General features: G+C 34.5%; 1 long non-coding RNA gene across 2 annotated transcripts in view; it reads left to right on the top strand.

Moving 5' to 3' along the window:
* The window catches only part of LOC139039436 (uncharacterized), a 561,922-nt gene that overhangs the window by 490,097 nt on the left and 55,307 nt on the right, over positions 1-16,518 (top strand). For both annotated transcript variants that reach the window (XR_011492700.1, XR_011492699.1), the window contains exon 5: positions 8,091-8,197. This is a non-coding gene — a long non-coding RNA (uncharacterized lncRNA). The remainder of the gene's footprint in view (positions 1-8,090; positions 8,198-16,518) is intronic.

Here is a 16,518-nt window from a genome sequence, read left to right as displayed (position 1 = left end):
TTTAAAATTCGCAACAGACATCTCACAGAACATTAACATCCAGGGAAAAATAAGCACCTTCATTTTAGTGTATCATTTGTCTAATGAGTAAGATATTTTTAATATAATAATTTGTAGCTATTTTCAGCATATATTAGTCTTCTCATGCATATGGCATAATGATGAGACTAGCAGAGCATTTAATTTGCATCAGGTTATATTTTTCATAGTACTTTGAAAGAAAAACCTAAGTACTGTCAAGATATGAAAATTATAATGGTAATTATTATGTAATACTGATCATAAAAATAGCAACAATTATTATTTACTGTATTACAGGCAGTTTTCAAAGTCTTTTACATGCAATATGGCATTTATGTCCTCATTTATTAGATAAGAAACCAAAGATCAAAATATTTTGTTAATTTTCCCTAAGTCACACAACAAATGGTGAATCTGTGTTTTAAAGCAGGGTATGGCTAATTTCATAGATAGTGTTCTTAATGGAGCATAGGAAGCTGCTTTCTAAAACTTTTTTTTCCCCCTGTGAGACAACAAAAGTAACTATGACTCAATTCCTTGTGATGACTACATCATTGTTATGGATATTTTCTGAATCTTTTTTTATGATCATTAGGTTAAAAGTAAGATTCTAATAGTCTTTGTAGTCATACAGTATTGCATTTACAGTGTATTTGAATTGCTTTTTTGTCTAGTTTTCATTTCAAAAAATAAAATATGACCTATAGAAAAAGGAAATGCTGTGTAAACAAACAAAAAGCATATGCATATTCAGATAGTATTTATATGGGTGTATCAGTTCTCATACTTAACTGAGAAGAGTTTAAATCAATCTGGATCACTTTAACAGATCACATATCTTTATGACCATGGTAGTATAGTAAATGCTAACATTTATACTCAGGAAATAAAGGGAATAGACATTTGGTTTCATACATTCCCTATGTTCTAGGGTTCTGCACTTTCCATTAGAGTTTAGTACACTGTTTTTTATTTTCTTTATACTGATTTTAAAGATTTTTGTTAAAAAACTTTTAGAGTATCCCTAACTTCATGAGTTCAACTGGATTTTGTTGTATTTTTTCTATGTGGGGGAAAAACAATGAATAGTGCTACCACAAAAGCTTAAGATCATCTGTAGAGAATTCCATCTTTTCTTCAGCATGATGGCTGACATTTTTAAACCAATTATAACAGGTTTTCTGGGAAAAGGTAACGTAGCATTGTTGAGATAAATGTACTCTACCTCCTTATTAAGGTTAATCTCTTAAGACACTATTTTTACTTTGAAAACACATTCACAAAAAGGAGAAAATAGCCATGCTTTTTGTAGTTTTCTGAGCATCTTTGTCATCATTTTGTAGAAGCTTGTTTGCTTAGAGTTTAATCAGTAATTATTTATTGAGTTGATGATCACCAGGGTTGTTGGATACAATAATGCTCTGATAGTTGTAGTTTACGACCCAGCTATATAAAATTCTAAGCAATATACATTCCTCTAATAAATTCAGTGTTTGTTTAGATTTTTACTCAGCCCCCAAAATTCAGTATGATGAGAAAACTCAGTCCTTCTCAGTAAAACATTTTAAACAGAAATTTAAATTTATGTTGTCAAGATTCAGAATTAATTTATAAATCTTGGCTACCAATTTTTTCATTGCCTAACAGAATATAAATTGTAGCTCAAAGCCCATCTTTGTAAAGAACCTGGGTCATCTGCTTCCCATACTTGTTAAATATTATCACTGTTAACTGCTAAAAGCAGCTTATATCTCCATTTTAATTCTAGCTTTTCATAAATGCTCACGTAATATAGGATTTACAATTTTCTGATTCTACATATTTTAAGACTCTTTTTTAAAAATATCCAACTTGAGGCATGGGAAGGACCTATATGAATTATTTTACTCTGGGTTTGTCACATTTAACTAAGAAACTAACTTTATGACATTATACTGATTATTCTGAAAAAAATGAGATTTTTTCAAATGCCATCTACTTTGTGCTTAATGTTTATCAATTAATTTGATATAGTCTTTACAGTTTCTTGACTATGTTATAATTTAATTTTCAAATTGGTAATTGTTTAAGGGGGTGTTTGCCTCAGAGTATTTTTCCCTTTGTCCGGTTAAATAAACTTAGTTGCAGTTTTGTTGTTCAGTCACTCAGTCATATCCAACTGTGACCCCATGAACTGCAGCACACCAGGCTTCCCTGTCCTTCCCTGCACTTCACCGTCTCTTGGAGCTTGCTCAAACTCATGTTCATTGAGTAGGTGATGCCATCAAATCATCTCATCCTCTGTTCTGTTCTCCTCCAGCCTTCAATATTTCCCAGCATCAAGGTCTTTTCCAGTGAGTTGGTTCTTTGCATCAGGTGGCCAAAGTATTGGAGCTTCAGTTTCATCATCAGTCCTTCCAATGAATATTCAGGACTGATTTCCTTTAGGATTAACTGATTTGATCTCCTTGCAGTCCATGGGACTCTCAGGACTCTTCTCCAGCACCAGAGTGAAAAGTTTCAATTCTTCGGTGCTCAACTTTTGTTATGGTCCAACTCTCATATCCATACATGACTACTGGAAAAACCATAGCTTTGATTAGATGGACCTTTGTTGCTGGCTAGGTTTTCATAACTTCCAAGGCGAAAGCATTTCTGGCCTTAATCAATAACAAGAAAGTGAATACTAATTGCAATAATTTGCACTTATACTCACCCTGATAATGATAATTATAATATGTGAACTATATCTGCAATAACATTTCTTTCAAGTACAACAGAGAATTGGCTATCAGCAATTTTCCTCTGTGGTTTTTCCAGTAGTCATGTATGGATGTGAGAGTTGGACTATAAAGAAAGCAGAACACTGAAGAATTGATGCTTTTGAACTGTGGTGTTGGAGAAGACTCTTGAGAGTCCCTTGGACAGCAAGGCAATCCAAATGGTCCATCCTAAAGGAAAACAGTCCTGAATATTCATGGGAAGGACTGAGGCTGAAGCTGAAACTCCCATATTATGGCCACCTGATGTGAAGAACTGACTCATTTGAAAAGACTCTGATGCTGGGAAAGACTGAAGGTAGGAGGAGAAGGGGATGACAGAGGATGAGATGGTTGGGTGGCATCATGGACTCAATGGACATGAGTTTGAGTAAACTCTTGGAGTTGGTGATGGACAGGGAAGCCTGGTAAGCTGCAGTCCATGGGGCTGCAAGGAGTCAGACACGACTGAGTGACTGAACAACTGAACCAAATTTTCCTCTGGATACTTTGATCTATATCAATATTATGATCAATAACATAATTATTATCATCTCATTATAACATATTACAGGGCTTCCTTGCTGGCTCAGATGGTAAAGAATCTGCCCACCATATGGGAGATCTGGATTCGATTCCTATGTTGGGAAGATCCCCTGGAGAAGGGAATGGCAACCCACTCCAGTATTCTTTACTGGAGAATCCCATGGATAGAGGAGCCCGGCAATCTATAGTCCATAGAGTCACAAAGAGTCGGACCTGACTGAACAACTAACACACACATAATTTGTTGCTCATCAATTAATATGGTAGTTTTTCAGTTTACAAACTGACCTCAAACATTTTTATATCATTTAACCTGGACATCAACTCTGTGGCTATTGAACAGGCAAGGGTTACTCCTGTCCCACAGTTTAGAAACTGAGTCTCCAAAAGGCTGAGTGGCTTGGAGCTAAGGATATTAAAATGAAGTTGAACCAGAAAGATAGCCTTAACCAATCTAATGATAGTTGCTACTGCTAAACATTTTATATATGCTGTCTAGACAAGCATATCCACTAAGGAAATTGATTTGTTCAAGGCACATAATTAACATGAGGCAGTTCCTTGGTATAAATTTAGGGCTGTGTATTGTGCAGATTTCTTTCCCTTTAAGTCACACAGACTATATAACTTCTGGGAAAATATATTCCCAAGTAAATATAATGTGCACTTTTCTTACAAAGCATGATGCTTTGGGATAATTGCAGTTACAGAGATAGAATCCCTACAAATTAGCACATATGGTTTTAAACAAAATTCTCTGCAAGTTAGAGAAAGTAAATAGTGAAAAACAGGGAAGAATAGCTGTAGGCAATGAGATGGAATTAGAATTCTTGGCCAAAAAAGAAATGTGTGTGATATTGTACTGTCCTCACAGGGAATTTAGACTTGCTCACTATTGGATTTTCAATGGAATAGATGGTTCTGGAGAAATGATCTGCAAAAGACAATGTTTTTGAAAGAAAAACAAAGACTTTTACTGACTTAAAATTTTATTTCATGAGGAGAGTAGGATTTCCATGGAGCTAAAGAAAAATGATCACTGTGATAAATTTATCATAGGAATCCAAGGAAGCTGATAAACAAAGAATCATCATAATCTGTGGCTTTCAATTCAGTTGCTCAGTCGTGTCTGACTCTTTGGACCTCATGGACTGCAGCTCGCCAGGCTTCCCTGTCCTTCACCATGTCCTGGCGTTGGCTCAAACTCATGTCCACTGAGTCATGGATGCCATCTGACCATCTCATCCTCTGTCGCCCTCTTCTCCTCTGGCCCTCAATCTTTCCCAGCAGCAGGGTCTTTCCCAACGAGTTGACCCTTTGCATCATGTGGCCAAAGTATTGGAGTTTCAGCTTCAGCATCAATCCTTCCAATGAATATTCAGAGTTGATTTCCCTTAGGATTGGCAGGTTTGATCTTGCAGTCCAAGGGATTCCCAAGAATCTACTTGGTGGTACTCCAGTACCACAATTCAAAAACATCAATTCAGTGGCACTCAGCGTTCTTTATGGTCCAGCTTTCACATCCATATGTGACTAGTGAAAAACAAAAGCAAAAACATAGCTTTGACTATAATGACATTTTTTGGCAAAGTGATGTCTCTGCTTTTTAATACACTAAGTTTTTCATAGCTTCCCTTCCAAGGAACAAACCTCTTTTAATTTCATTGCTGCAGTCAGTATCCACAGTGATTTTAGAGCCCAAGAAAATAAAATCTGTCCCTGTTTCCACTTTTTCCCCTTCTATTTGCCATGAACTGATGGGACAGCATGCCATGATCTTTGTTTTTTGAATGTTGAGTTTAAGCCAGCTTTTTCACTTTCCCTTTTCACTCTCATCAAGAAACTCTGTAGTTTGACTTCTCTTTCTGCCATTAGATTGATAACACGTGCATATCTGAGGTTGTTATATTTTTCCTGGCACTATTGATTCCAGCTTGTGATTCATACAGCCCGACATTTTACTGTATGTACTCTGCATATAAGTTAAATTAGCAGGCTTCTTTGGGTATATATTCAAAATAATTGAAAATAGGACCTCAACGAGATATTTGCAAATTCATGATTATTGCCTTATTGTTCACAGTAGCCAAGAGTTAGAAGCAACCTAAATTATTCATTAACAGATGAATGGATAAAGAAAATGTGATATATACATAGAGTGAAATATAATACAGTCTTCAAAAAGGAATTTAATCTCCCTATATGCTACAACATGGATTATCTTGGAGGACACTATGGTAAGTGTAATAGTGAAAGTCGCTCAGTTGTATCCAACTCTTTGTGAACCCATGGAATTCTCCAGGCCAGAATTCTGGAGTGCGTAGCCTTTCCATTCTCTGGGGGATCTTCACAACCCAGATATCGAACTCAGGTCTCCTGCATTGCAGGCTGAGTCACCTGAAAATCTGAGTCACCAGAAAAGCCGAAGAATACTAGAGTGGGTAGCCTATCCCTTCTCGAGCAGATCATCCCAACCAGGAACCGAACTAGGGGTTTCCTGCATTACAGGTGAATTCTTTACAAGTTGAGCTACCAGTTCAATTCTGGTCAGTCTCTCAGTAGTGTCTGACCATTTGTGACCCCATGGACTGCTGCATGCCAGGCCTCACTATCCATCACCAACTCCTGGAGTTTGCTCAAACTCATGTCCATTGAGTCAATGGTGCCAACTGACCATCTCATCCTCTGTTGACAGCTTCTTCTCCTGCCTTCAATCTTTCCCAGCATCAGGGTCTTTTTCAATGAGTCAGTTCTTCACATCAGGTGATCAGGATATTGGAGTTTCAGCTTCAGCATCAATACTTCCAGTGAATGTTCAGGACTGATTTCCTTTAGGATGGACTGGTTGGATCTCCTTGCTGTCCAAGGGACTCTCAAGAGTCTTCTCCAGCACCACAGTTCAAAAGCATCAGTTCTTCTGTGCTTTTAGCTTTCTTTATCATCTAACTCTCATATCCATACTTGACTATGGGAAAAACCATAGCTTTGACTAGATGTACCTTTGTTAGCAAAGTAATGTAACATCTCTGCTTTTTAATATGCTATCTAGGTTGGTCGTAGCTTTTCTCCCAAGGAGCAAGCATCTTTTAATTTCATGGCAGCAGTCACTATCTGCAGTGATTTTGGAGCCAATAAATAAATGAATAAATAAATAAAGTCCGTCACTGTTTCCATTGCTTTCCCATCTGTTTGCCATGAAGTGATGAGACTGGATGCCATGATCATTTTTTGAATGTTGAGTTTTAATCCTGCTTTTTCACTCTCCTCTTTCACTTTCATCAAGAGGTTCTTTAGTTCTTCTTCACTTTCTGCCATTAGGGTGGTGTCATCTGCATATCTGAGGTTATTGATATTTCTTCTGGAAATCTTGATCCCAGTTTGTGCTTCATCCATCCTGGTATTTCACATGACGTACTCCGCTTATAAGTGAAATAAGCAGGGTGATAATATACAGCCTTGGCGTACTCCCTTCCTAATTTGGAACCCGTCTGTTGTTCCATGTCCAGTTCTAACTGTTGCTTCTTTACCTGCATTTCTCAGGAGGCAGGTCAGGTAGTCTGGTATTCCCATCTCTTGAAGAATTTTCCACTGTTTGTTGTGATCTACACAGTCAATGGCGTTGGCATATTGAATAAAGCAGAAGTAGATGTTTTTCTAGTATTCTCTTGCTTTTTGATGATCCAATGGATGTTGGCAATTTGATTTCTGGTTCCTCTGCCTTTTCTCCTAGGGAAGCCCACAAAAGCCATGCACAAAAAGACACATATTGTACGATTACACTTATATGATGTATCTAAAGTAGTCAAACTCTTATAGACTGAAAGTAGAAAGTTAGGGTAAGGAGTAAGGAGAAAAAGAAGAGTTGCTATTCAATGGGTATGGAGTTTCAATTTAGCATGATTAAAATATTCTAGACATCTGTTACACAACTTTGTACATATGGGTAATAGAATTGTATTTTACATTTAAAATTGTTGGGATGGTGTAGTTTATGTATTTTTGAGTACACACAAAAATGAATGCATACATACTAAGGAGAATGCATACATACTAAGGAAGAGGATTGAAAAGTGCCTTGTGAGAAACCTAAACTCCAAATAGGCCAGTAAGTAAATTCAGGCAAAAATTCAGGTGCAATAAATATTGTTAATAACTATAGCAACACTTACTATTAGAACCTAATGTTTCTACTTGAAATAACTTCAAGATGCCAACCTAAAATTCTCTACTCAACAGTGATACCCTTCAAAAATAATGATCTAATAATGATGCTAGCAGAAAATAAACAAAGAAGCAAGAAAAAGTGCTGTGAGGTTGTCAAAAGCAATACAGAATCAAAGAAAATACTTAAAGCTGTGTTTAAGGATGAAAAAATAGTATTTCAAATGTTATCCAGTTTTAAGAAGAAATGTAAGACACAGAAGGCAAATATGTGGTAAATCTAAATTTATATTATTTCATGATATAAATATTATTATTGACTGTAAAAGAATACTGACTATAAGACTGGTATGATTATGACTATATAAAACCATATATTATTTAATATTTACTGTAATTATTATATGAATATTAATTATATAGAAAAATAATAATACTGATACAATGCTGAATAGGTCAGGAAGTGAGTAATTGGATTTAAATGTCTTAGGCCCATGAATTTTATGGGTAATGCTAAAGGTTTTTAATTTTGGCTAAGTTTTGTGGACCTGTAGATTAATGTTTTTCCTTGCTTTTGAAAAGTTATTTACTGTTATGTCTCCAACCGTTTATTTTATTCCACAGGGAAGCCTGGCATGCTGCAGTCCATGGGATCACAAAGAGTCCAACACGACTGAGAGACTGAACTGAACTCCTTGTAGACTCCAGATACACATATGTTGAAATATCTGGTAATATTTCACAACTTTATATGCTCTTTTCCCTCTTGCTGTTCTTTTCCTAATTTGTATTTTAGTTTGGAAGTTTTCTCTTGACTTGTCTTTAGCATACTAATTCTTTCCTCTGGTGAGTATAGTCTACTGAGAAATTGATTAAAATATTTCTTCTGTCATCTCATTTTTCATTTCTTTTATTCTGATTTTTTAAAATAATTTCTTCTGGCTTAAATTTTCCATCTCTTAAACATATTTTCCACTTTTCTTACAAGATTGTTTATCCAATTTATTAGACCTACTTTAAGTCTCATAATTAATCTTTCAAGCATTTGAACCATTTTTAGGTTGTGTTTGTTTTTTGGTTCTCGTCAGTGGGTAATATATTCTCACTTGACCCATGTATTATATTTTGATTGAACTGTTGCCATTATGTGTAAAAGCAAACAAATAAAACCCCAAACCAAACACACACACACATACACATACACTGAAGACTGAAGGAAATATGTTTTATTCCCCACAAAGGACTTTGAGTCTGTGTTTTCTTCCAGGTTATTAGTAGACTGGGGTGGTGATTTGAGGCTATCAAATGTCTTTTCACTGGGGAAGACTTTCCTTTTGCTTTGTTTTTATCAGTTTATCATGATCTTAAAACTATCTGAAGACAAAATCACAGACTTCCTTTAGCAGGTTTATGATTTAAGAACATGCCACTGTTGTTTCTGGTTTCTCACCCTGCCTTTGAACCTTCTCCAGGATTAATGCACCTTGGACACAGTGGGCCTTGTTCATTTGGACATGGTGTATCTAAGCTCTCTTGTCTCTCCCCAACATAGGGGAATTGCTACCTAGTGATAAATCAGTAACTTGACTTCTGCTAAGGATTCCCTTAGTTCTTTTCACCCTTCAGATTTCAACAGAGGCTCTATACTTGTGGGGCAGGGGCAGATAAGTGAAAAGTCTCCTAGTATATTTATTTTTAGCCTATGATGTTATTTTTTGCTTCTCTTTTTTCAGCCTGTTCTAAGTTACTGTTTTATTTTTCTTCTTACTTTTGATTTGATTGGTGTTATTTTTGAATTATTACCATCTATTAACAATAATTATACATTACTTAATACTGTTTTAGTGAATTTTCTATAAATTTTGTCATTGATGGTTTAATTCCTAGTATTGAATGCAAATTAGTACTTTCATCACTCCCTGTACAACTTATGGTTCTTACAACACTTAAATCCACTTTCCCCAATTGCAAATTTTATAGTATTTTACCAGCATAATTATCAGTGTTTAGTCAATAGTCATAATTTTTTTAAAAAGTCATAGCAATTTTAAGCTATGTATTCATAGCATTATTGTTTTATATGGTAAATTTTTATCACATAATTATAGTTATGTGGATTTAGGTTTAACCAGATATTCGTCATCTTTTGTTCTTTCTTTCTGAAGCTCCAGATACTCTTTTCCTTTATCCTAAAAGACGGATTTTGATATTTCTTTTAATGTTGATCTCACAAATTTTTCTTTTGTTTCTCTGATAATGTCTTTGCTTTACTTTTTATTTTGAGGGAGATGTTTGCTAGGTGTAGAATTCTAGTTTTCAACTTTGAAGATCCTATTTCATTCCTGAGAGGTTTGCATTGTTATGCTATGTGAAAAGATTTAATTTTGATTGTTTTAAAAAATGCATTTCTTTACAAATTTTCTACGAATTTGGTGTTTAATTGCTTGGCAATGTTGTGTGTCTTTTTGTAAGTGTTATTCTTTATGGATTCCTCATCATCATTTTAGATGTTATTTCTACAAATTTTGTCTTTCAGACTTAGTTATGCACATGCTATGCCTTCATAGCAGCTCCTATATTTTCTTAGATATTTTAAATTCTGAATGCTTTTTTTCCCCTCTTTGTGTGTTTTATAGTCTATAATACAGTTGTTACTTCACATGTGTAAAATTTTCTGTTGAAACCATCAATAGACTTCTTAATTTCACTTATTATATTTTTCTATAATTTCCAAGCTGCTTATTAAAAATTCCAATTTGCTGAATTCTTTTATCTTTAAAGAATTTTTTAGTTGTATTTTAGTGCTTGAAAAATACTTAATAGAAGAGGATTTTCTTTGGTATATGTGTTATATAACTCCATTACCTAGATAGCTTCCATGTCTATTTTTAGTATCTTTACTTTCTGTTCAAGTTTGTTCACAATTGTCTTTTTCCCCTTTATGACTAGTTATTTTTGTATGAGTGGCAGAGATTGTACATAAAACAATTTAGAAGAAGTGTAAAAATCTGAATAATTTGATCTCTGGTCAGCAGTTTTTTCCCCCTAGTGAGTAGAAACTGTGCTAGTAACAATGATATTATCTTGTCACAGTAATATTAGGGAGTTTCTTTGGGCCATTTGAGGGCCTGAAATTTTTCAGGTTATTCTTGTTCCTATGATATCTTCATCCAGTCTCCAACTTGGAAGCTGGGAGTTTTACCTAGGCTACTACTTATTGGTGGGTTTTGAAATCTAATTTTATCCATGTGGGCACATGAATCTTCCATAAGCTTTCATTTGTTTTAGAGTGTGTTATGTCATTTTTGGATTATACATGTGACCTCATAGAGTGACTTCAAATATTAATATCATTCCTTTGAATTCCTTTTTTCTCTCAGATCTTGTTCTAGAACCCTTAATATCCTTAATAGATTCTGATTGTTTCAAAGAACTTTTTAGTAAAACTGTTTGTCTGGCTTTATTTCTAGCTCTCAGAAAGTCAAGTAGTTAAGATTACCAGGAATAACATGACTGTAGTAGTATGTTCATTAGACTATTTTGAAGAATAGAGTTCAATGATTAGCTTTTTGTTTTTAATTTTTTTTCATTTTTCTTTTATTTTAATTTAAATTATTTATTTATTTTACTTTACAACATTGTATTGGTTTTACCATACATTGACTTAAATCTGCCATGGGTGTACATGTGTTCCCTATCCTGAGCCCCCCTCCCAACACCCTCCCCATCCCATCCCTCTGGGTCATCCCAGTGCACCAGCCCCGAGCATCCTGTCTCATGCATCGAACCTGGACTGGTAATTCGTTTCACCTATGATAATTTACATGTTCCAATGCCATTCTCCCATATCATCCCACCCTCACCCTCTCCCACAGAGTCCAAAAGACTGTTCAATACATCTGTGTCTCTCTTGCTATCTTGCACACAGGGTTATCATTAACATCTTTCTAAATTCCATATATATGCATTAGTATACTGTATTGGTGTTTTTCTTTCTGGCTTACTTCACTCTGTATAATAGGCTCCAGTTTCATCCACCTCACTAGAACTGATTCAAATGTATTCTTTTTAATGGCTGAGTAATATTCCATTGCACAGCTTTCTTATCCATTCGTCTGCTGATGGGCATCTAGGTCGCTTCCATGTCCTGGCTATTATAAACAGTGCTGCGATGAATATTGGGGTACAAGTGTCTCTTTCAATTCTGGTTTCCTCAGTGTGTATGCCCAGAAGTGGGATTGCTGGGTCATATGGCAGTTCTATTTCCAGTTTTTTAAGGAATCTCCACACTGTTCTCCATAGCGGCTGTGCTAGTTTGCATTCCCACCAACAGTGTAAGAGGGTTCCCTTTTCTCCACACCCTCTCCAGCTTTTAATGCTTGTAGACTTTTGGATAGCAGCCATTCTGACTGGCATGTAATGGCACCTCATTGTGGTTTTGATTTGCATTTCTCTGATAATGAGTGATGTTGGGTATCTTTTCATGTGTTTAGAGAAGAACTAACACCTATCCTACTCAAACTCTTCCAGAAAATTGCAGAGAAAGGTAAACTTCCAAACTCATTCTATGAGGCCACCATCACCTTAATAACAAACCTGAAAAAGATGCCACAAAAAAAGAAAGCTGTAGGCCAATATCACTGATGAACATAGATGCAAAAATCCTTAACAAAATTCTAGCAAACAGAATCCAAAAACATATTAAAAAGATCATACATCATGACCAAGTGGGCTTTATCCCGGGGATGCAAGGATTCTTCAATATCCACAAATCAATCACCACATTAACAAATTGAAAAATAAAAACCAAATGATTATCTCAATAGATGCAGAGAAAGTCTTTGACAAAATTCAGCATCCGTTTATGATAAAAATCCTCCAGAAAACAGGAATAGAAGGACCATACCTCAACATAATAAAAGCTATATATGACAAACCCTCAGCAAACATTATCCTCAGCGGTGAAAAATTGAAAGCATTTCCCCTAAAATCAGGAACAAGACAAGTGTGCCCACTCTCACCACTACTATTCAATATAGTTTTGGAAGCTTTGGCCACAGCAAACAGAGTGGAAAAAGAAATAAAAGGAATCCATATTGGAAAAGAAGAAGTAAAACTCTCACTGTTTGCAGATGACATGATAGAAAACCCTAAAGACTACACCAGAAGATTACTAGAGTTAATCAGTGAATATAGTAAAGTTGCAGGATATAAAATTAACACAGAGAAATCCCTTGCATTCCTATACACTAACAATGAGAAAACAGAGAAATTAAGGAAAAATTCCATTCACCATTGCAACAAAAAGAATAAAATACTTAGGAATAAATCTACCTAAAGAAACAAAAGACCTATATCTAGAAAACTGTAGAACACTGATGAAACAAATCAAAGAAGACATAAAAATAGATGGAGAAATATACCGTGCTCATGGATTGGAAGAATCAATATAGTGAAAATGAGTATACAATCCAAAGCAATCTATAGATTCAATGCAATCTCTATCAAGCTACCAATGGTATTTTTCAGAGAATTAGAACAAATTCACAATTTGTATTGAAATACAAAAAACCTCAAATAGCCAAAGCAATCTTGAGAAAGAAGAATGGAACTGGAGGAATCAACCTGTCCGACTTCAGGCTCTACTACAAAGCCACAGTCATCAAGACGGTGTGGTACTGGCACAAAGACATAACTATAGATCAATGGAACAAAATCAAAAGCCCAGAGATAAATCCACGCACCTATGGACACCTTATCTTCAACAAAGGAGGCAAGAATATACAATGGAGAAAAGACAATCTCTTTAACAAGTGGTGCTGGGAAAAACTGATCAAGTACTAGTAAAAGAGTGAAACTAGAACATTTTCTAACACCATAGACAAAAATAAACTCAAAATGGATTAAGGATCTAAATGTAACACCAGAAACTATAAAACTCCTAGAGGAAAACATAGGCAAAACGCTCTCCAACATAAACCACAGCAGGATCCTCCATGACCCACCCCCCAGAATATTGGAAATAAAAGCAAAAATATACAAATGGGACCTACTTAAAATTAAAAGCTTCTGCACAACAAAGGAAGCTATAAGCAAAATGAAAAGACAGCCTTCAGAATGGGAGAAAATAATAGCAAATGAAGCAACGGACAAAGAATTAATCTCAAAAATATATAAGCAACTCCTGCAGCTCAATTCCAGAAAAATAAAAGGCCCAATCAAAAAGTGGGCCAAGGAACTAAACAGACATTTCTCCAAAGAAGACATACAGATAGCTTTTTGTTTTTAAAGGATAAATATGGTTTCAGAATGGAATTTATTGAGGGAAAGAGCAGAAATGAGAAGTATAAGCAGGAAGCTTTGCAATAATTCAAGCAAGAAATCATGGTGATGTGGAATAGGATGGTTATAGTGAGATTTTGAAAGGTAGCCACAATTTGTGTGTCATAGCTTAATTAGAGTTTAACCTACGCTTATGCTGAACATCCTCCCACACACAGATTTCGTGTTGCTGTTTCAGTCTACTAAAATTAGGAATGGATACATTCTCTGAGGTCCATTTTATTATATACATATTGGGGAAAATAATAATATTGGATTAGTATTTTCAGTATCAAATTTCTTTCTATACATATATATATATATATATCCCAGAAATAACATATTTTAAAATGTAAAATTAGTCATCCTTATCTTAGAACCATTCAAATCAGGGACAAAGTAATATTTTATAACATAGTAAGTTAAACTTTTAATAATGTAGTATCTTTAATTTTATTACTTTTCAAGTGAAAAACCTGATTACTATTATTCAGTTCTAAGAGTTTGTGGTGCTTCTTATACTGAATCAACTACTCAATGTGATAGAAGTTATAAATATATGATTTTGTATTTTCCCATATTAAAAAGTGTGTTTCCCTAAGTATCTTTTGTGTCCAATAAAATAAAATCCTTCCTGTTAATGGAATCAATGGAATATTTAGTTTTATCATAATGTGTAATGCTAGTTTTGAGAGTAGGGCAGGTGAGTGATTCAGGAGAGAGCCATTAGGACTTTAGGAGAAAGTAGTGATTCAGAAATTTATTTAGAGATGAAATTAATTGTAAATTCGAGAGGGTGTAAAGCTATATATATATATATATATATATATATATATCATTCACATCATTAACTTGGGGCACACTATACTATTGGCAATGATAGGTAAATCTCAGTACTCTAGACTGGTGATAAGTTGCATAGTTACTGTTAGACGATGTGACAAATTGTGCAGTCAGTCTGATTGATCCACAAGAATGGATCACAAGAATATGTGAATGATTCCCATATCATAAGAATATGTTATGATAATACTATAAGAATATCATAACAATCAAATATATATTAAAGGGTTTGCCATATGTTTAAAATTTCATTAGAATTTTACTCAACTTGAGTTGTTATATGGTATGCAGAATATAAATTGTAAATATACAGATAATTATATGATGCTAAATTTGACATAAAGGAATTATGAATTTTATTACTATTTCACATAGCCTCTATTTATATACATATCTAATAAATGTTAAAGTGATTTTTAGTTATTTGGAAATAATAATAAAATGTAATATATGTAAGTATAGTTTGGCCAGGTGATTTCTATAGCTGGTAAATATTTGTGATATACATAATGATGGAAATAATAAACTATCAAGTATTGCTGCTAACTTTATTTTTTTCCTTTTTCATTTTTTAAAATTTATTTTAATTGGAGGCTAATTACTTTACAATGTTATGGTGCTTTTTGCCATACATTCACATGAATCAGCCATGGGTGTACTCATCATATTTTGCAATGGAATTTAAAGTCCTTTCTATAATTTTCCAGATATACCAGACTATATTTTAGTACTCCTGGAAATTTCAACTGCATAAACTGGCAAGTAATATGTGCAGCCAGATAGAGAATCACCAGTTTAATTTGGTTATCATGTCATATCATGTAAAATATTGAAATATATTCTAAGCCATGTAGTTTAATAGTCAAGAAAATTCAGACTTTAAATCATGTGTAATTATGTAGAAGACAAAGAAACAGGATTCCCTTAGTTGGATAAACATATATCAGCACATCAATATTTTCATATTTATCATTCATATACAGTGCACAAACGTCCATGGAGCTACTCAACAGCTTAAGTCTACACCTCCCTCTCTCTCTGTCTGTCTCTGTCTCTTGCTATGCCACTTCTCTCATTTTCACCTGAGTTATTAAGTCATTTGCATGACTAATCTTTTCTGTAGAAGTAGTTTACTTAGAAAGGAGACTCAGCTAACATAGAGTATATCATACTTACAATTATCCTTATAGTATAAAAATCAATTTTCATTCTTTATGGATTTTAACCCCCAAGAGGAACCTGTGGTAGCCTACTCAGTCTGCCATAACTAAATATCACAGACATGATGCCTTAAATCACAGAAATTTACTTTCTCACAGTTCTAGAAGCTAGAAGTCCAAGATCAAGCTGCTTTTCAGTTAAGGCTCCTCTCCTATCCTAGTTCAGCTTTATTTTAGGTGTAGAAGTTCATAGTGGGATGTTTAGTTTCCTCACCTCTCTCTTTTCTCCATCTAGACTGTTTCTTTCTTGCACAACTCCAGGTAACAGATATTTTCAATAAGATTTCTTGAAACCTTTCCTAGTTGGCTTAAAGTAAAGAAGACCCCCCCACATCATGCCCCTCTGCCCACCATTCATCATGGTCACCTTTGTCTAGGATATATAAAAATATATTCAAATGTATATATAAAGATATATCCTGTTCAGTTTCATTCTTACTGGATATGCCAATTAATAACTTGGCCCAAAGATGGTGATCACTAGTGCTGGAGAAATTCTTTATCATATCCCAGATGGCCTTGAAACTTACTTCAAGATGTGGAAGAGATCTGATGCCAATATAATATTACTAGCCCTTATGAATCACTTTGTCTTAGTGTTACATGTACATTTGTGATAAATTTAGGCATGGAATGATAAAAAATAACTATTTTCTATGAACTGTGTA

The sequence above is a fragment of the Odocoileus virginianus genome, chromosome 18 (genome assembly GCF_023699985.2).
Source record: "Odocoileus virginianus isolate 20LAN1187 ecotype Illinois chromosome 18, Ovbor_1.2, whole genome shotgun sequence".
NCBI classification, from domain to species: domain Eukaryota; kingdom Metazoa; phylum Chordata; class Mammalia; order Artiodactyla; family Cervidae; genus Odocoileus; species Odocoileus virginianus.
The sequence above is the reverse complement of the archived record's forward strand: the minus strand, read 5'-3'. Positions and strand labels throughout refer to the sequence as shown.